The sequence below is a fragment of the Lagopus muta genome, chromosome 2 (genome assembly GCF_023343835.1).
Source record: "Lagopus muta isolate bLagMut1 chromosome 2, bLagMut1 primary, whole genome shotgun sequence".
Lineage (NCBI taxonomy): Eukaryota > Metazoa > Chordata > Aves > Galliformes > Phasianidae > Lagopus > Lagopus muta.
In genome coordinates this window covers 95308937-95330815 of record NC_064434.1, presented here as the reverse complement: position 1 = coordinate 95330815, position 21879 = coordinate 95308937, and the positions used below count along the sequence as shown (strand labels likewise).

The 21879-nt window shown below is 41.1% G+C and overlaps 1 protein-coding gene across 1 annotated transcript in view; it reads left to right on the top strand.

Moving 5' to 3' along the window:
* Window positions 1–21879, top strand: part of HAO1 (hydroxyacid oxidase 1) — a 390969-nt gene that overhangs the window by 298654 nt on the left and 70436 nt on the right. The window contains exon 11 of the mRNA XM_048938310.1: window positions 16144–16227. The gene's annotated coding sequence lies outside the window, so the exon portion shown is untranslated. The remainder of the gene's footprint in view (window positions 1–16143; window positions 16228–21879) is intronic.

The window sequence follows — 21879 nt, the reverse complement described above, 5'->3', positions numbered from 1 at the left end:
TTTGGGGCTGCTTTCTCTAGTGGAGATGCACTTTTGAAGAAGTTGCTCAAGGACAAATAATCCAGGGGCTTATTTAACTATTTGAGTGTGACCCTTTCCAGGTGTTCCAGAAAACAGCAGGCTGTGTTGTGCCATTGGACAGCCCCATTCAACTGATGCTATCACAGCCCCACGGTGCTCCAGCACCCTGAGCCAGAGCCAACAGAACTGTTGGGATGATGTTGCCAGGTCTGCATGAAGTCAAACCTTTCCCTGGTCACTATCATCACGTAGTACGTGTGGCATCCTATTCCTGCTTTAGCAAAGAGAGAGAAAATTTGAAATGGCTGGAGAACAGAGGGGCCATTCTTTCTCCTTGTCCCCTGGAGGATATATCATTTAATTTAGATACAAAGGCTGTTAAAATCAAAAGATTAAATTGGAAAGCTACTTAATGTATAACGGCCTCCAGCAAACATGAGGGGAAATCTCAAATGTTTTTAATCTTTCAATCCTTGGTGGGACAGGAACAAAAGAAAAACTGAAATTAACTTTATGCATGAAATTCAGTTTGCATTTAAAATTTTCACTTTGGGAATTTTGTTTTTGTTAACCTCTCAAAATTATTGCTTTAAGTCGAAGCTCCAAATGGAAAGGAATTAGAAGCTGGTTACAGAACATTCAGAAAATGTTTTTTTGTGTGTGTTTTCTTGGCTTTTTTTTTTTTTCCTGTTATCAGTAACTTATTGAAAAAGTATTCCTAAAAGAGGCTGAGTGGGTGGGTATGTATTTACACACTTTTCAACTTCCACATGAAACAAGTGTGATTTTTCAGCTAGTGATACTCTAGCTCTTGGACTGGAAACAGTTTTGCTTTTTTGCCCTGAATTTCATGTATCTGTTAATACAGGAATCCATCTGACAGGTTCAAGCTATAAAATACATTTAGATTCAGGTTTTAATTTTGAGATTTTTGCATGCATTTTGATAGGGAACTGGGTCGAGCCCCAAGCAATATCTGCTACATGGAAGTATTTGTGTGTGTGTATCCAGGAACATAGGGCTGAACTGTAGCAGGACTCCTCAGTTTGAAGCTGCTTGTTGAGCAAGCTTGGAAGTCCAGGGGTTTACTCAAGTAAGTTACCAATTTCATAGATCAGAAGCGTTCGTAGTTTGGCATCCAGCTGTGGTGGAAAGTCATGGAGGGCTGGTTGCCTGCCTGCCCTTTGACACTGAAATTATATTCCAAAATAACTGAATTCAAAAGCTTGTAAGTTTGGACATGAAGATTGTAATGATTTTGGCCAAGGTCTCTCATAATGAAGAAACCAAAGAATGTCCTTAGTGCAAAAGGTAGGATTAGAAAGTAATTTCTCAAGATGTTGCAGTTAGTTGCTGCATCAGCATTTGGTTCAGCCATAGCAAAGTGAGCCTCAGGATGTGTGCTTGTCCTGCACAAAGCACTATTTTTTTTCCCCTGCATCTACAGGAACTATTGGTTCCCAGTGAATCTGGGAAATGCAAATTCTTTACCAGCAGAGAACCTCATTCCTGCCCTTCTGTGTATATCCGGTTTTGTCATAAGCCAATTGTAGTACATCATCAGGTACTTTTCCCTCTCTTTCACTGTATATGCTGGTTAATTTACAGATACCTCAAGAAAGTGCTTTAGGGCAAGGTTATTGAGTATGTTTTGGTTTGTGAATCTTCTGAAATGTACAGGCCGTGGGTACTTCTAGAAACATCAACTATTGTTGAACAGCCTACATAGGCTTGCTTTTTCAGTCTCCATGTGAACCCTGTAGCTGAGTTCATGGATGCAGACCCTGGCTCAAAAGCTGCTGCTACAAAGCTGTGATATGAGATGCTAACCTGGCAGCATGAGGGGTTCTCTAGGAGTCTGCCCACCTGAGCACACCACGCTTTGCAGAACAGCTTGCGTAAATGATTCCAGAAATATAGGTTGAATATTATAAATACTGTTCCAAGAATGTGCCGAGACTTTTTGATGCTGAAACTGGTGCAAAGCTGCAGATGCACTGCTTAGGTCATGCTTGTGCCTGCTTTAAGTAATCAGAGCTGCTCTGCAGCAGCTGAAAAAATGAGTTTTCATAAATGAAGAAGAATGAAGAGTTAGACCTTTTGGCTACCTTCACAGCTAAACTGTCTTTCAGAAATCCCTGGCTGAAATTCTGAATATAAACGATGCTAGGACTTCATAGCACTTGGGCATGTCTTTTAAATGCACAGATAGTTGTTTGTAGTAGAGGAGCCCCCACGCGTTTTCACACTTGTATGTAAAATTTCCACCCCTTTAGCAGTGATTAGACTCATGCTGTTTGACAACACGCACAAGCACAAAGTCACTGCATACTGTGCAAAACTGATCGGGGATGCCGTTTGTGTCTGGTGGAACGTATTTAATCATTTTCCCAAAGATATCCCTGCGATATGAATGGTAACAGGATGTTTATAACAGAGATAAGGCTGGGATGAAATCCTATCCCTCTCTGGGAGCTAATAAAAGCAAAGATTTGGAATTAAGTATCACTTTCTCTGAGCTGCACACTAACGAGGAAATGGGGTCAGAAGGGCAAGCTGCAACATTGTAGGCACTTTATCTAAAACATAAACATTACTAGAGTGCATTCTGACCAAATTAACTCTCTCAGATCTGCAATGTTAGCATTCCTGTAGTACTTAAGCCTGCCAGCTTTACTGCTCCTCTGACTGAGGGTTGAACTCCAAGTTGGGGCTGACACTTGCAAATAGGGCTCTTGATGGGGAAGGTCATTGAATTATGCAATTAAATTTCTTCCAAAGGAATGCCAATGAAAAGGAGAGAAGGGAATTAAAAAAAAAAAAAAAAAATGTGATGGCAGTGTGGAAAGAATCTCTGCAGAGCCAGAGAGAAATCTACTCCACTTGGATGCATGCAAAATCCTGAAAAGTAAAGCTTTCTTTGCACAAGCAGTAAAAACAGAAGACTTTGCTCTTTACTGTTCACTGCAGAGCGCTTGGATCAGGAACGTTGGGCTTGAAATCCCAGCCCTCTTAAGTCCAAAGTGAGCTGTTTGATTTCGAGCTGGGTGTTTTGTTCCTGTGCGATGCCAAGAGCGTCTTAAAATCAGAATGCAGCTTAAAGGGGAAAGCAGTTTGTCAAGGTAGTTGGGCAGCTATTCTAGGTCAAAATCTTTCTCGTTTCTTGAAGGGCATTGTGATTCTTGTAAGAGCTCCTCACAGATGCTCAAACCAAAAGCTAGATACCATTGTTCCAGGCATCACCCAGACGTCTCATCACAAAAGGCAGAAAGGACGGGAAGCACATGCTATCTCTGTACTTGCCACAAGGGATCGGTGGAGCTGATGCTATCTCCACTGTGAGAAGAACAGCAAAGGCCTGGAAAGAGAAGGAAGGTATGAAGGGAGGAATGTGATATTAAAATTAGCACCTCCTAAAGATCAGGCAAGCCCTTGGGAGCAAAATTACTTCTCTGCTCCCTCCCCAGAGCAGAGGAGAGCAGTATGTGCCCCACACCGTTCTGTGGAGCAGATGGCTCCCCGCAGTCCTTGTGGATGTCAGCCAGGAGGTGTGGGAAAGCTCCAGGGCTCCTCCCTGGCCTGGCTGCAGCTGATGGAGTTTGGCATCTCCGACCTACTTGAAATGCTGCCCAGTTTTCGTTTAGTTATTTATGTAACTTTGCATTATGGTCCAAGGTAAAAAGAGGAGGATTTTCAAAATGTGCTCTGGTAAGAATTTTTTTGCTAGCAGCTTGAACCCTTAGATTTTGGTTGCTTTTAGTTTTGTTGTTGTTTTGTTTTAGAAGGAGCAGACCCTCAGGGTCTCCTAAATCCATCTACAGTAGCTGTCAGATCTCAGATCTTTCTGGGATCCCTGAGAACATCACAGCAAGGAAGTTGATGCCCTCCAGGGCAGGGTGAGTATGGTGAGGCAGCCCTGGAAGTATGGGACCGAGGGCACTTGGTGTCCTCATGTTTACATAGGTAACCTAAAAGCATGGCAATTCCCCCAGTCCAGTGGTAGGAAAAAACACCAATGTGATTCTTGTGGGTTGTTTGTGATTGACTTTTTCCCAGAACCTGTACCAAATATCAGCTTGAAGTAAAATGTCCTCGTCTCAATGGTTTGAGACTTTTGTGATTATGAAAGTATTTATTATACCACCATTCTTTATTTTCTCAGTTCTTTATCGCAGACGTGAGCTGCAGCAATGCAGTCACGCTAGCAACCAGGGGAGAGACAACCTGGATCCAAAGTCCCTGTCCCTTTTAAAACACCAAAGCTACCTTTTTTTTTTTTTTCCACATCTCCTTCCTGAGGAACCTCTTAAGTTTGTAAACCTCCTGTTTTTTGTTGTTTTTTGTTTTTTGTTTTTTTTTTTTTAACACAATCACTTGAATTCTTATCGTAATTCTTCATCTATGGCAAAGAGCAGTGTAAATACCTAGAGTGAAATCTCAGCTCTTCCGGGAACAGTTAGTCCTTTTTTCTTTGTGGTATTTTGTGTTGTAGATAGCAAAGCTATCAGAAGAGGCTTTGCACAGCAGTGTGTATAAACAAGCCATCCCTTTGTTAACTGATGTCCATCAGAATCTTCTTTACTGCTGCAGCATTCCCTGACCAGGCATTGATGTGCCCTTGCAAGGTGCTTTGGCAGACTCCAGGGCAGCAATCACGTTGGAAGCTGAGTGGTGCTGTGGATTAATGAGAAGCACAGATTGCCAAGGGATTACCCTGCCAGTTTACTCTTTTCTTGCTTTGTTTCCCAGTGGCCCAGCTTGGACCAGCTTCCAGCTGGATCCTTTCCTTTTGGAAAAGGAATGGGGCTGAGAGCTGAGATTTGCTACAAATCAAGTATTGGGAAGGGGTGGAGGGGGAATGGGAGCAAGCTGAGAGAAGTTCTTCAGGTAGCATAAAGCCATGTTGCTGTCTGGAGAGAGTGCTGAGCACCAAAGAGTAGGACCAGGGGAAAACTAGCCATTTCCTCACATTGCTCCCTCTGGTACAGTGTCAGACAATTTTTCAAGCCAGGTCAGATGGGTTGTTTCACACTGGCCTTTTATATTTTCAGGAGCATGGGAAGTTTGAAACTGAACTGAAACATGAAAGCTTCTTAGGCCTGTCACAGGCAGTGTAACAAAGCTGTTTGTATTCAAGAGGAATTGCGAGTGTGTGTTAATCCCCAGCACTCGCAGGGATCTCACTAGGTGAGATCTGCTCTCCTTCCAAAGGTTTCCTTTCAGTTTTCTTTTCAAACCGCAATCAAAACTCTCCTGTATTTTGAGATTTAAAACATCCAGTGGTTCACTGATTTCATATAAAGGGCCTCTGTATGGGGTATTGTACACACATTTAAATGCTTGGGACTGGATGCCCCTTCCTGAGGTGAAGCTTGTGGTAGGAGGCTGTGGGGTTTTACTCTGGCCCCTCTGCAGGGGGAACAACGTGGTGCTGGGGCTTCTGACTGTGCAGGGGCTTGCTGAGCTGCTGGTGAGGCTGCTCAAGTGAGGAGAGCCAGGGCAGGCGTTGGACTGGGGCAGGCATTTGTATTGCTGCAGCTCTGTGGCTGTGCAGGGAACTGGTCTGTCAGCCTTGCACTTCTGAAGTAGCCACCTTCTGCCAGCAGCTCATCAGGCTGCAGCGTGTCTGGTGCTTTCTGGGCTTAATATCTGGTGCTGGAGGTGAATCTGGGGGATGTAGTTGTTACATTGCTCTTCCAATATTCTGTAACTCACTTTGAGGGAGGATATAAATAAGGAAAGTATAGCTTCCTGCTTGTCTGCAGGGTGAGGTTCCCCATGTCCTTGTCATGCTGCTCTCTGCCTTCGCTCTCCCCTGGGCTGCCCACTTTCTATTTGTGTTTGTGTGGGTTTGAGATAGTATGGTCTTGCTGGGCTGGGGCCAGAATCATGCTACCCTTTCAGCTCTTCAGAGCAGCTGTCAGAAAATTGTTTCAGAGCTTGGTAATGTCAGAGCTGAGCTCAGCATCTGAAATAATCAGGGTGTCCTGATAAATAGATATGTCTGGTGCTTCTATACTTGGCTTTCTTTTCCTCATGGTTGCGAACAAGCACAGTACAGATCAACAAAACATAAATCTGTCTTCTTAAAAAATTGCTATTGGTAAGCCAATCTCATCCTTCAGTGTCTAAGCAATGATTTTTGAATGCATCCTTCTGGCAAAACTAGATACCTCATTATTACTTCAGTAGTTAAGTTTATGTCCACTTACCCCAAATGACTGAGTGGGCACACAGGTCTATGAAAACTGCCTTGACTTTTTTTTAATAGTAATTATTGTGCAAACAGTGCTTTTATCTAACTGGACTGTGAGCGGTTTCCCATTCCCAAACACCCTTACACAAGAACAGTGAGGTATTTCAGTTTGAAAACAACTTGTAGGTATTTTTCTGTCCTCTTGAATTGCACTCATATAAGAGTTAGTATATGGTATAAATTGTGCATGTAACCCTTGAATTCTAAACAATATTTGAAATGCCCATGTATTTAGTAATTTGAAACCATGTAGGTGCTGTGGTATTCATGGAAATTGTTGAGCCTGGCTGGTTTCTTTGAAACCTGCTGAAAGATCCAGTCCTAAGATCGCTCTCTTCTGCAACTGTTACAGGCTTGATGTAATGGTAATTAGTGCTAGTGTCAACTGGGATCTGCTTTGTTGTCATTTCTGCAAGAATTAAGGAGTAACTTGTGCTGAGTATAGCTATACTTGACTGAGAATCTGTTTCATCCCAACCCCTTTGGGGTATTTTCTCTGCAGTAATTAAGTCTTTGTTAGACAAAGGAATCAAGTTTGGCTCTGTGCTGATTTCTGCAGAGAAGTTTAGTCAGGCAACTCTTACCCACAGCATGCACCCATAGCATCTTATTGCTACCTGACACCACTGGTGGCGGTACCAAGGCTGTCCAGCCAGCAGTCAGATGACTGTCACACAGTTAGTTTGCATCCGAAGAGCCTGAGATCCCCACAGTGAACTTGGAAACTGCTTATCTCCTATTTGGTTGGCTAGGCTGAAGATACACAGCTTTCTTGGGCTGTAATAGGGCTGGGTTAATGCAACTCTAGGGAGAACATACATTCATTGGACGTATCTCAGTGAAGATCGTGGCAGTTTGACATCATGTGTATCTCCCTCCTGTGGGACAGTTTGCCATAGTTAGGAAAATGAGGCCTGGGCTCTATTCCCACTTCTGTCATTGTCTTCCTGTGCCGCTTTTCATGTATTATCAAAGGTGGTGTTCCTGAGGAGGCTATTTGCTTAGCCCTGAGCTGTTGGCCTCCCTGGCCTTTGGTTATCTCAGTGCAAAACAGGACCTCCTAGACCTGGTGCTATTCAGTTGTACCCACAGTGGAGTGTTTGAGACTAGGACACTAGCTTTCTGATTTTAAAAAGCCAAGCACAGAAGAGGTCTAATTATGTCTGAGGAACCTAGAACCTGACATTAATGGCAGCAGTAAATGTAACAGAAACTGAAACTCGCCTTCTCAGTGGTTCCTTTCCTGAATTATTCCTATTATTCTGACTAGAAAGAAGTCATGAGTATATATGCTGTACATACCATATATTTTTGCCTACATGCACATTTAGTTAAAAGTTTTGGTGGGGTTGAGCCAAAACCCTGGCATGTTCTCCGAGTGAATGTGATGTAACATTTCCCTAATACTCTCAAAGGCAGAAAATCTGAACTTCAGAGCAGGTAAACTTCCTGAAAATTATTGTAGTCAATGAATTTCTACATTATGAGATCCTTCTCGCACTCTTTGCCTGTGTACCTTTTTCCTTTTGAAGTAGAAAGCATATTCATTTTCAAAGTAGATATGTGCAGTCAGCAATGATGAAAATGAAGGTAACTGTCAAAAATATTGCCAGAAGGGATTTCTCCACTTTAATTTCTGTTTACATTATTAAGACAAGTAAATTGTCTTTTTGTGGAATGTTTCCTTTTTTTCTGGAAGCACTGCTGATAAATGATGTAATATTTAAGGCCCTTCTCCACAGCTGTTAGAGGCCCAAAATTTCTATTCCCTACGCTACAGTAGACACAGATGCCAAGTAAAACCTTACGCTGACTTTCCTGATTAAATGTGATGGTATTGCAGAGGGAAGTATGGAATCAACAAATATTATTCTGAAAATAATAGAGCTGTCCCACACCCCAGTGTTTTTCGGGCCTGTTGCTGCAACAGAGATTGGAAAGAAGTCATGTCATTGAATTGTTGTCATTGGTTGGAGCCTCCTTGTTCGTCTCTCTTTTTTTCTGTCTGGATAAGTAATATTTAAGGGAAAGCTGATTCATAAACTCACAGCATTTTAGATCCAGGATGCTGTTATGGCCACTGAACAATTAATAGATGTGGGATCACATAATAGCTCTCATTGACATGAAGAGAGAATCCACCCATCTTCAGTTGCATTGGTGTTTTACAGTGACTTCTGGTTGGATCTGCAGAAGGCTTGCAGTAGGCAGAAATGCTGATTTGAAGCATTATATTGATATGGTATGATGAGTTTGGGTTTTACTCTGCAGATCAGCTCAAATGGGAGAGGATATGTTAAGTTATTCAGAAATTAGCTATGAATTTTCAAAGTACTTGCTTATCCAAACTTCAGTTCTTCATAAGGAAAATATCATTTCTGTGAATGCAAGAAGAAAGGGAAAGGAGTTGTTGTGATCAGCCTTTCTGAAAACACCCAAATCCTCACCCATAGTGTTCAACATTCCACTAAAAAAAGTTACTGCATGAATTCAAACAGAAGCAAGCACTGGACTTCCCCGTGGCACGAAAGAACCAACTTGTTACCATTAACATAGTTCAATTGTTGTGCCTCGGGATGCAGTGTGCCTGAAACGTATGGTCTTACATGAAATACAACCAAGTTGAATTTAACAGTTCCTTCTCAGGTAGCAGCTGCTCCAAGGATAAAACAAGAGAAGCTAAACGTGTGTGTGATTCATTGCACTGAGGGAGCCTGACTTAGATTTTGGTTTGGATGCAGCCAGCCTAACTTCCTGGTGCGACAGTGCTTCCCAGGAAAACTTTGCATGTTCTAGGTGGAGGTGTTGACTTCAGCACATGAAGTCAAGTGATGTTTAGCAACAGGCTTTGATGAGAGCAGGACCGCTTCTATCAGATCCTGAAGACATTACCTAACCATCTGCTTTCTAAATTCCTGGGAACTGCCCAGCAAAGGACTAATGGAGCCAGCCAGAAACATGCTCACACCAAAATGAGTTTTGCTGAACACCTGGAGCCAACACCTCGGCTGCTGAACGTAGGCAGCAATGACACTAAACTAATTTATAGCAGCTGAAGATTTGGCCCAGGAATGCTATTATATTTCTATTTAGAGCACTGCTAGCAATTTACATGAGTTTGTTATTAGGAATGGGGCAAATATTTCAGAGGAAATCATGGAGTAATAACAACCACAGAAACTAAATTAGTTGTTTTTAAGTTATGAGAGCATAAAATAATAGCATCTGACACCACCAGCCACCATTCTTTTTTGCGCTGCTTAAAACTTCAGATGCACTTTGCCAAACCAATTGTTTCCAAATTCTGTCAAAAATATTGTCCTTGGGCAGAAAGCTTGGATGCTAAATTTCAACCTAGAATGATTTTTATGGCTGAATGACAGAAACCTTGAAAAGGGGATTTATAATGAATACAACCTTAACTACAGTGGAGCGAACAGTGCTGCAATTCTCATTAGCTGAGCTTTTTTTCCCTTTTTTCTCAGAATTTCAGAGGGTGGGGCTGACTATAGGAAGTAGTTGACTGGCATGTACTCTTCTGTCATGGCAGGAAAGGAACTCAGCAGCTTTGCTTCCTCTTTCATCTTTGGACATCTGTGTAGGTTCAAAGATTGTTGTGGGTCTGAAGCAATAGCGTTTCAGAACATTATTTGGTGCTGTGGCCACAAGTGTGGGCAGGCTGTGTGACTGTGGCATATGAGCTGAGTGTTAACTTCTGTCCTTTTATTAAATGAGGTTTACTCACTAGAGGCTGGCAGAAAGCTTTGGATTTGAAAACGAGCCTTACCAAAGAGGGAGTCAGAAAGACCTGAAAGCGCAAAGGATCTCCGGGTTCATGTTCTGCTCAGTTTTGCTGCTATACTCCATATTTTTCAGGCTTTGGGAAAAGAAAAGTCTGTACTCTTTGAAAATGTTAAACACAAGTGTACAGGGTTAGAAGTAGGAGTGGAGAGCCAGCTGGAGGATTTCTTCCTGTTTATTTGGGCTTTTGCTTCCCATGAGTAGTGAGTGCAGTCACAGAGCTCTCACAAGTGGCTATGTGAATGCATCTTCCATCTTTAAGGCATTTCCTCAGCATGGCACAGCATTCAGTGCAAAAAAAATAAGGCCTTTAAAAACAGTTTGTTATAGAAACACAAGGTTTTATGGCTCCATGTAGCCCTGAAGTAGGATTGTGACCTTCCTTTGAGATGTTCCCAATGTAAATAGCACTGTAGTTATTGAGCTTCACAACCCTCTGGTTGGGACCTCAGCTGCGGTGGCAAAAACCAGATGGAAACTGCAAGCCCGTAAGTAAGAAATGAGTTATATTGTCCGCTGGGTCTCCCCAGAACTGTCTCCTGGGATGGGAGAATGGCACATGTGGTGAGTAATGTCATAATCATCACAGAGCAAAAAACAAATCCAAGCAAAAGGTTTTAGAAGTCTTTCATCTCTACTTTCCCAAGCCACAAATGGTGAAATCCTCATACGGCTTGCTCAGATTGCTTTTGAAAGATGAGAACTTCCATCCTCAATGGGAGAGGTAGAATGGGACTGAAATTGCCCTGTTAATGAAGAAACCATTAATAATGACTTCTGCTAAAAGCTGTTCTCATGGTACCTTTTCTTACTGCCTTTGGTAGGAAGGGAGAAAGTTCAGTTATCCCAGAAAATCTCTCCCATCTGACTATAAAAATTATTCAAATTCTTACAAGATGAGAGAGGGTTTCCCCAGAATGAGTGGCCCAGCTCACAGTTTCACAGTATGCATGTACTCTGCAGTCAGTGGTTTTAAATGTTTTATCTGGCTGCTGGCAAGCTGCCTTTCAGGAACCGGCTTTTTTTCTGAATTGCTTTGTTGCTGTTATTAAGTAGAAAACAACTTTCTGGTGTTTATCTTAGGAAGAAGTAAATGAAATCTAAAATATTTAACTGTTACCTGGATTGGGAGGAGGTAAATTGTTCAAAGTGAAGACTAGAAGTTGAGTGCAGTGAGGTGTCATCACCCAGCCTTTGGTACGTAAATATGTTAGAAGCATCAAAGTAATAGGAGACTTGAGCTGGGATGTATTTCAGCAGCTCGCTGTAGGTTGTGCATACTCTGCTGCCATCTGGCTAGCATCAAGCCCTTCCATCCTACCTTGGCAGTACAACAAGGAAGATTTCCTTGCGTCTGTTTTGTGGGTAGCTGGGCTATCACTTCATGCAATTATATGCAAACACTTGCAAATTTTGCTGCTGTGCCACAGTGCAGCGACTCTTGCTGCAATGTATTTGGTTCAAAATCTGTGACTTTATTTTTTTTTATCACCTGGGAACGGTCCTTTAACACAGTTGTGCAGCTCTTAGTCTTGAACAATTTTCTGTCTTCAGGGTTTGACCTGCCATTGTGGAGTTTGTGTGTGTGACTTCCATTTGACTGTTAATACGGTCAGCTTAAGAGAAAGCACTTGCTAGCATAAAGGTGTCAGTACATGCATTTTGCCTTTGGACCTCCTTTTCCATCTGCCCTGTGCTTGCGTAATCCAAAGAAGCTGCACCAAGCCTATGCAGGGCAAGGGGAAGCGACTAAACACAGCCGTGTTTATTTGCTATTATCTTACTATCAGATGCAAAGAAAAACTTCAAAGCGATACATAACTAAGTTAGGTGATACACCAACAATAATTAAAACGCCCCTGCAGGAAGTCATGTCACTGAAAAAACAACTGCTTCAGAAAGCAAAAACATTTTTCTGCCAAAGGCATGTGAAACTACTGTATCTGGGCCTTGACTCAAAAAAATAAAATAAAAATTAAAAAATTGGCGCTTGCTTCAATCCAACCCTGCTCAGGACAATTGAATTTGGTTCTGAGTCTGCACTGCGTGGTGCAGAATTAAAGCCCAGACAGTCTGGGACAGCGTGGTTTTGAGACATCTCTGAGCAGAGCAGGCTCAAGGAGGAAGAAAGGCTGTTGGAGGCCATCACCATGCGAGATGCCCTGCGGGGGGCAAAGCAGAGCATTTTTATTGAATCAGATGTTACCTGCCTTCTGCCTCCTGGTCTTCTGTCCCATGTGAAGGAAATCAGGGTGCACTATTACTGAGAAGTTTGTGGGCAGTGAAGGGGTTCTGTGATCCCTATCTTGGCTATCTGAGCATAAAGGGCAGTAACAGTGAAGTGCTGTTAAGATACTGCTGAGTGTTTACAATGTAAATCAGTGATGTTCAGGTGGAAAACACAGGTGGTTGCCCATCATGAAGCATCACATTGAGGATGGTTTGCACAGAGACAAAGGCAATAGCCATGTCCCCACACTCCTCTGCACTATTACTATGTCTGTTTCAATTATGCCAACTTGTTCATGTCCTCAACCAAGAGTAAGACGCAAAGCCCAGCAAGCCAACAAAAAAATGCCAATCAGGCTCTGGATCACACTGCACTGCATTTGTCATAGCTAGAAGAAATGCTCTTTTCATAACTGTTGTTTTTGTTATTAAAAATGGTCTTTGTCACTTGCTTTATGGCCCGTATAGCTGTAGTCCTCTGTAAATGCCATAGATGTAGTGCTCTTTTTGTTTTCTTGTTTCTAATTGTCAGGATTGGAAAGAATAAATGTTTGTGAATCAGTGTTACACAGAGTTTGGACTTAAAGTCAAGTTGCAGTCCTTATCTAAAAAGTAGCAATTGTAAAGAGAAGCAAATTGTTGAGATGTACCTGTAAGGAAAAAAAAAAGAAAAGCAATCGCTGCCTTTAAGCTTTAAAATGTAGATGCTTAAAAAAAAAAAAAAAAAAAAAAAAAAAAAAAAAAAAAAATTAAAAAAAAAAATTGAATGCATGTCACTTTGAAGAGAGGAGTTATTCAGAGCTTGAGCAATAAGCCCCAACAATGAAGTTAAGTTACAGACAAAACCCATGTTTTATCAATCAACTGCTACTTTTAAGTTTGACAGCTTTTGTAAGCAGGAAAATGTCAATTACATAAGATATTTGAACCTGTGGAAATAACCCATGGAAACACAAAATGTCTGTTCACACATCAAAATGATCCAGACTTGAAGGAAGTTAAAAACCAGAATGCACTAAGGAATTATCTGACGGAAAAATGGAAACTTTGTTATGAATTTTCAAGAAATATTGGCTAATTAATTTCTTTGGTGAGTTTATTAGGTTATTTAGGATTGGAGAAAATGAGGTAACTTCCCTATTTTTCCTGATGTGTAACAGCTATGGAAACACTTTGAAATGAGTGTCCCATCGTTATGAATTCATTTGGTTATCCTTTTAATAACAATGATTGTACTCAGGCACTTTATATGAATGTTACATCCCATCTCTTTCAGGTGCTGCTTGGTCACTTCATTGAGCATCAGCTGGGTCTTATTAAATAGCCATTAAGGAAGGAAGAACTAACTACCTAGTAACAAAATTGAAGGGGAAAAAAGCTCTAAAAAACACATAGTCTTAGAACTGGAAAATTAGTTTTTACGGAGTAGAAACTTTTCTATTTAAGCTAACAAAAATACTGGAATTTACTGGTATTGTGTATTGATGGATGCAAAAAAAAAAACCAACCTGTCAGGATCCTAGTTTGACAAAGCCCATTCAATTCGTTGAGTCAATGTTCATTTTCTGCACTAAGACTGCCTCTGTGGGATGTAAACAAGACAAGAACTTGGTAATGAGTTTTATTAGATGCAACTGATGTAGCTGGAAAAAGTAGATAAACTTCCAGGCTTATGATCTACTCTTCAAATCTGAAGAAGTGTGTGATTTAATATAACATGTTTTGGAAAGTGTGTTAGAGCAAACTACCAACATCTAATAGAGCCAAAGTAGACTGACTATGTGCAGATCAAATAACTGGTTGCAAGTTTGCTGTGAATTCAAGTGCCACTTTACAATGCCTTTAATTTACGTATCAAGCTGAACAAATTAGGATGACTGTATATCTGCAGTGTAGATTTTTGATGCTGTTTTACTGCACTGATGAGAATAAGCAATCTGCTGTTAAAACTTTAGACATATGAATGCAAAATTGGTGCCTGAAATTGTATAGTCAAACAAATACATTTCCAGCAATGAGGAATACAGCTTGTAGCTTATTAACATCTCTGGGAAACATTTCTTTTTTCCATGGAAAATTTAACATTGTCACTAAAGACTAAACATTTTTAGTCTAACCTGGAAAGTTTTCAGTGTGAGGCTGAAACAAGAAAGTTTTTCAGCCAAAATCTTCCTTATGTTGTAGAATTTTTTTGTTTGTTTTCTGTGAAAAGTTTCAATTAGCTAAAACAGACTTTTTTTTTTTTTTTGTCTTAAGAGCAAATCTGGTAGAAATATTTAATAGCCTAGATAAAATTAAAGTTAGGAGGAAAATAAGTTCTACAAGTTGAGGAGCCTCATCTTGCAACTGGCCAGAAGACGGCATTTCTGTCTTTCGCCGCAAATTTCTCTTATTCCAAGGGAATGGTGATGCAAAGCCAAAATCTTTTGCAAACCCACTGCACATCAATGCTGCACAAGTTACTAAATGTAAAGCAATTTTAATTCCAGCCCCATGCTTGGATTTGTCCTGCCCAGAAGGGGTGGCCATGGGGTTACTCAAGAAGTAACTCAGAAACAATCTGGGAGCCTACAGGCTAGTTTACAGGAGTGAAGCAGCAGCACTGACAGCTCTTTCATTATCTCCTAATGATAAAAACAAACAAACAAACAAAAAAACCTTTGTACTCCCCCTCTGTAACCAGGGTGAATGAGATGTGCCCATGTGTTCTATTGGAAGGGTGCAGCTCTGCTGAGCACATGGGAGGATAGCCACAGGCATGTTTTGGTGGAGGGAAGGACCCAGGTTATGTGCTTGCTGAGGTGCTCAGTTGCATGAGCAAAGGATCCTCTGTGAAGCAAACCCCAAGAGCTCAACAAGTCTTAACTTTGTTGATGAGGTTTTCAGAATTAACTCTGGCACTGTGAACTACCCTCAGTAATTGCTCTTGTTCATGACGACACTAACTAGCCTTTGCTCCAGCCAGTGAATGTGCTGTGAGGCTCTGGCTACCTAAAGGAGAGCCTTTTTATGTTTATGGAGTGCTGTCTCCCTTTGATAGTCATCTTAAAGCAAATTCCCATCAAGCTGCCTGACATCATTGGATATGATTACTGACACCTGTTTAGTAAATAATAAAATTACATCAGATCTTTTCAGCACCAGGTTGTTAAAAGAGCCTAGTACAGATGTAACCTCCAGTATGAATAGGAGAATTCATTAGGCATCAAGGTCTTTAAACTCATTGGGACTAAACAGCACTTTACCTCACACCATAACTGTTAGCAAGTGATTTAGTGACAAGGGATTGATGAGGTACATTTCCCTGGAGGGCACGGTAAATAAATTTTTTTTGTCCTGAAGCATTTTTGCAGAAATGTTTATGTATTCAAGTATCCAAAGTTAATTCATTTTCAGTAGTTTGACAGATTTTTTAATTTTTTTTCCAATGACCAATGAAAATCTTGTGTGAGTTCATCTCTTTTTACGGTATTATTTTGAACTTTTCCTGCATGATCTAATCTCACAGTGGAAAACTAAATAAAAGTTTATTGGTAAGCAGGAATGAATTCACTGGCTTCCTCAGCTGGCATTATAGATGAAAACAATGCTTTGACGTTTTGGAACAGTACTTTTCCATGGTTTTGTAAGTCATGATGGTGATGCTTAGCAAATCATTTGCACTATTTCCCTAATTGTGCCATAGCTCTTCTTAGGAAGACTATCAGTATGATCTTAGCTAATTTTCAGATGCCTCATTTGTATTGCTAGCTATTCTAGTTATCACACAGTCTTTCTATTTCTCTTTCAAGGTTTCTTCATGGTCTCTTTGGTTTTGTTTCTTCTTGTTTCTGCAGAGGCTCATGAAGATGTGAGTGATAACATGAGGCGGTCATAAGGCAAGAGTCATGTGTCTCCAGACATCTTCCAAATGGACTGAGGTAGGAGGATTTCTGTTGTTCATCTTGGGTAGTCCAAGCAAACAGCCTAACTCACTAAAAAAAAAAAAAAAAAAAAAAAAAAAAGGCATTTCAGTATTTGGCACTTCAGTTTATATCAGGTAATATATCATCATAAATAAACTTTCCTTTGTGGGAAAACCTGAAAACTCACTCTTTTTTAGTTAATAAAATGGAAATTTTCATAGAGAGAACTCTTGAACTTTAATCATATTTTGAAACACTCAGGTTAGGTTTGGTGCTGCTTAATTAAGCAGCACTTTACTGTGTGCCCATTAAACACAAATACCACTTCAGCTGTGCTGATCTAAGGCTTCTAAATGGCAAAATGTTTATTCTGAAGCTTGATATATGATTATTATGACTAAATTTATCACAGAATTAGAAAGATACAGATTTGAAGGGTTGACTGTTCAGGTGGTTAAGGAATTGGCTGAATGGCTGCAGACTGAGGATTGTGGTCAACTAATCTATGTCCAGTTGGAGGCTTGTGATGAGTGGTGTCCTTCAGGGGTCTGTCTTGGAACCTGTGCTCTTCAGTATCTTTATTAATGGCATAGACAGTGGGATTGAGTGCATCCTCTGCAAGTTTGCTGATGAAGCCAAGCTGATTGGTGCACTTGACACAATAGAAGGAAGGAATGCCATCCAAATGGACCTGGATGTGTTCAAAAAGTGGGCCCATGAGAACCTAATGAGTTTCACAAGGCCAAGTGCAGGTCGTTGCATATGATTGTGGCAATCCTAGATATGGGTACAGACTGGGAGAAGAACTCATTGTGAACACCCATGCGAAGAAGGACTTGAGGGTGTGCTGGTGGATGGAAAGCCAGACATGAGCCAACTTTATGCATTTGTGGCCCAGAAAGCTACAAGTATCTTGGACTGACTGGATCAAAAGAGCAAGGCAAGAGATGCGATTTTTCCCCCTCTATTCTGCCTTCCGGAGTCCTTAGGTCATATTTCCAGGTCAGTTTTTCTACCTGTGCCAAACTAATACACCAGATCCTATGCTGTAAGGACACAAATTTCTCTGCCTATTGTTACTTTTTGCAGCACTTTTTATTATAATATCTGCCAGAATACAAGTCCTGTTGTGCCTTTGATAAAATGTTGATGTAGCAGCTTCACCCATTCGCAGCAGATTGGTGGTTAATCTCTTGTGATTATGATGGCGAAAAGTGAGAAGATTGTTTCAAACAAGCGTAGATTCCATGTTAGAGAAACAGTCTCCTAGACTGGGCCTGATGCAATACATCCTTGTTGCATGGTTCTAACAAAATGAAAGAAAACTGCAATCCCATCTGGCCAGTGTGCACTGAAGCTTCTCAGTCTCTATTTGCTCACTGAAACAAGAATGTTTCTGCATTATGTAAATGTCCTTCTTTGTTGTGGGTTTGTTGTTTTTTTTGTTTTTATTTTTTAAGAATTTTGCATGCAAACCTCAGAAGGTATATTGTGTTTTTACAGGTGAGAAGTTTGTGTTTTAGCAACTTCATACACATGTGGGAAGTTGCCCACTTCCTATAACAGAATAGCTCTTCCCAGCAACACTGTCTCTGATGTTGCTGCCAGATAGATATCTCCATGTGTACCACCTCAGCTTTTCTTAGCAGATGTAGGATACTGCTGTTGTAGCTCTTTCTGGCTTCAGTGCAGGTGTAGAGGTAGTGCTGGAGGAAAGGTATTTCACAAGGGCTTTGATCTCCCCCAACAGTCTGTGTAGTAGGAATCTCATACTTTGAAATTTGTGATCAACTGTTCATTTCCACTGAAAGTTGCACTTTCAATAGTCAGAATCTCAAATTTACTGAGATGTTCAAATCACTTTGTGATGACTAAGCCCCCTCTGAAAGTGGGATTTAGACTTTTTAAGTCATGTAAGCGTTTCTGCAAATCACATGTTGGTTCATGAAGTAATGGGTGCTGATGCTTTCTTTGGCAGTCACGCTGATGTTCAGAAAGCTTCAGCCAGTTGTTTTCCAATCCCTCCTAATATTTTGAGTCAACGGTCATGTCTGTCAAACCTTTCCTATAGCACTTGCAAGCCTGAAATACTTTTTACAATGTTAATGAGGATGGGAGAGGACTTTTCCTGTTCTGGCAACAGTCTTAGCACAATAGTTTTCTTGTGTCCATTTAAGATCTGTTCTGCCGACAGGGTGGAAAAAAAAAAAAGGCCCCAGCAAAAATAGTTGTTTGATTTTACTGTTTTCTGTACATGCATCCCAGTGGCAAATGAACTTTCATTTGGAGAGAAGTCCTGGTGAAAGAAGAAAGCAAGAAAAGCACCAGGATAACATAGAGGCTGTGAGGGAGACATTCCTTCTTCCATGAGGCCTATCTAAATCCCTGTTTGAAACACAGCATATCATGTTTTAATCCCCAAAGATTTCCTTCTGCGTGCTATTTGCTCAGTCTATTTGTTTCCCACCCACAAGAAGACAGAAAAAGAACATGGGGTCCTGCTCTTATGCATGGTGTCTTTTCCCAGGCGTTAGGAGATTTTTGACTGCGACAAACTTCCCACTCAGTTAACACCTCCTTATCTGAAGTCCAAGCGTTTGCATATACAGACTAAGTTGGAGCGTGACTGCGAAGCGCAGTAATGCCCAGAGTGGATGCTCTTGCTCAGCTCTCTCCTAGGGATTATTTAATGTCTTGTTTCCCAAGTGCATTAAGCTGGGCTTGGTAAATGCACTATCAGTATCCACCCATGCAGACATTGATAAGTATATATTCAAAGACAGCTGGCCTTAATTTCTTCGCAAAGTTAGACAAGCTGTAGAGCAAAGATGTTTGAAAGTGTCCGAGAGGCTTAGCAACACATATGCCATCTGACTCTTCACAGGATTTGTGGTCCTCTGAAGATCATTTCTAAAGACAGCCAGAGTTGACAGAGTGTTTGCAAATATTAATGCCAGTTTTGAACAGCTGTTTTAGTCAGCCTAACTTTGTTCCCCTCTTTCTTGCCTGTGAGGATGTTTCTGGTTTACATGGATGTCTGTGGAATTCACACCAAAAGCCATGCATTTGCACCAGCACCTGTGCTGCCATGGGCCAGCCGAGAATCAACAGCTCTTAATGATCAGCGAAGCTGAGCAGCTTATTAACATCTCATAAACTGTAACAGATAATATCGGACAACTATGACTAAAATAAAATTTATTTTCTTACTTTTCTAGGACTTACAAAAAAAAATTAGAAACACAAATGAAATGTTAAAAATTCTTGGTTATACCCCACCCCACTTGCGTTTTTTTTTTTTTTTTAAAGCAGCTCTCCTAACTCTAATTCCCTTGACTTGTAGTGTCAAGTACACGTGTTAATGTTTGTTTTCACTCTGAAGAGAAAAAAAAAATTGATTTCCTGTTGCAGCTATATCATAATAATGCAATTACAGTATATTCGGATTTGCATAGAATTGCAATCAATCCAAAGAAATGAAAATCAAGCTTCTTAGATTTGCTCTTCATAGGCATCATTTTGGAAACCTAGGTCCCAACCACAATGCAGCTGAGCTATCATCACTTTGCTGTCTATGTTCCTGCAGAAAGCAATGACCCTGGCTTAGGATGTATCCACAATTTTTCTGCATAGCACCCGATGCAATGTGGCTGTTGTCTTTGGGATATTTGTCTTTACAGTATCTATTGCTCACAATTTTCCTCTTGGTTTCAAGATTGGGTGCAGGCCAGATGGAGCTGCAAATCACAAAGGCAATAAATTTTGAGATATTTGTTTGTAGGGGAAGAAAAATCTGTAAAGAGACAGCTGAGACACAATATGGCATTGTGTCATCCAGAATACCTGGAACCAACTGTACTGGTTGTATGTGGCAAGAGTGGAACCATGGAAAAGCAGAGAACGAGCTTTTGTTTACTTCCTGGGGCTCTACATCTGCCATATTTCTTCAGTAATCAGTCTATAACTGAACCTGGTTTAATACAGCAGAGCTTGATCGTGCTCATTTTTATGCTGTCATAAACAAGTTTCGATCATTGCTGGTTGCAGCCGCAGTCAAGCATTTGCTCAGCTATTGGCTTTGCTGCCTCTTTGTTCTTTTTATATAACACCGCTGAGGTTCAGTGCTCACATGGGTTATACCAGGTCAGCTTTTAATTTCTTTCTTTTTTCATTCTTTCTCTTTCTTTCTCTCAATTTTTTTAATCAAAAAGATTTTTATTGGTGCTCTGGAAAAACAAACACAACACCACTGCTGTGAGTTTTGTAACTGAACCAATAAAAAATGAAATTCACTGATGGATTCTTTAATAGCAACAAGCAAGCCCAGTTTCTAAATGGATTTTATATTGTGCTGCTGCATATTTAAAAATAAAAAATAAAAAAAATAGTGCAATAACCCAGTACTGAGGGGGCTGTGTGGGAGAGGGCACCCCCAGACCTCTTCTTCCTCATCCACAGGGCCTCAGGAGGGGTTTGGTGCTAAATATAATGAGGAGTGGAAGTTGATGAGCCCAGGTGCCCTAAGCCTGCTCTGAAGTACGCAATTGACTCCATTTGGTGTCACTTTTAGTGGTTGTTTTTCGAATGCTCCACTTGCATGTGCCCAAGGTATTGCTTTCAGAGCCTCAGCAATTTTTATAAAAAAACATTTTAAACCCTTCAATTTAATGGAATGGTCCTAAAGAAAACATTTAGAGCAAGGTTTTCAAAGTCATTTAGGAACCTCTGGCTGGAGAAAATGCCAGCTTGGACTCTTGAAAGTATTGTAGCTTTTTATGTTCCCTGTCATTTCTTTTGGAGGTTTGTCCCAGAGCCTGGTAAGAACAAGGGGTAAGCTTACTTCAGGGGGAGAATCGCTCAAGACCAACCCAAAACAACACTGTCACCTGATAGCAGCTCCTCTTTCCACCCTGAGGATGCCCATGGGGTGCCAGGGACATCCTATGGAAAAGATGGCTCAGCCTCCTACCAAGCACTGCAATGCAGACCAGAGCACGACAGTGAGTTCCTTGGACATGTGTTGTCTGGCTCCAAAACAGAGAATTTTGTAGTTTTTCAAAGCCAACCTAAGGTCTTGCTCCACAAAGTGCTATGAAAGTTGCAGAAAGCACTGACTGGCTGCTGGCAGGGTTGGTTTATAGGAAAATAACCAAGGATAAGCACAACTGTAAAGTCCATCTGTTTCTGTGGTCTGGAGCTTGACAGGGTCACCTCAGAGACCATGGCTTTAGGGCTTCTGTCTGTTCACAGTGTTTTGTCCCCTCTGTTTCATGTCAAAACATGCAGGGAGAGAGCAAGGAAAAGACCAGAACAGTGCTGCACATCCTTTCCAGCTCACCTGGGGCTCAGCTGGGACCTGGAGAGCAGTGGGTGAATGGCAGCGTGCTGAAGACAGCATCTTGCCCCAGACAGATCATTCTGGAAGGAGACAAGGGCCCTGAGAAGGGACGGAGATGCTCATCTTTCACTGAGCTCACAGACTGCCAGGATGGGGAGAAGCCGGGAATATGCTGACAATTTGGTTGTGTGGGGCTTATCTACTCAAATTTAGGGTTATTATCTGCACCACGTTTCGCTCTGATTTGGTCCAAAAAAAACACATAGAACAGCTGTGGGGCTGTGAAAATTATTTTCATCTGTTTGGCTTTTAAAAGTGAATTTACATCA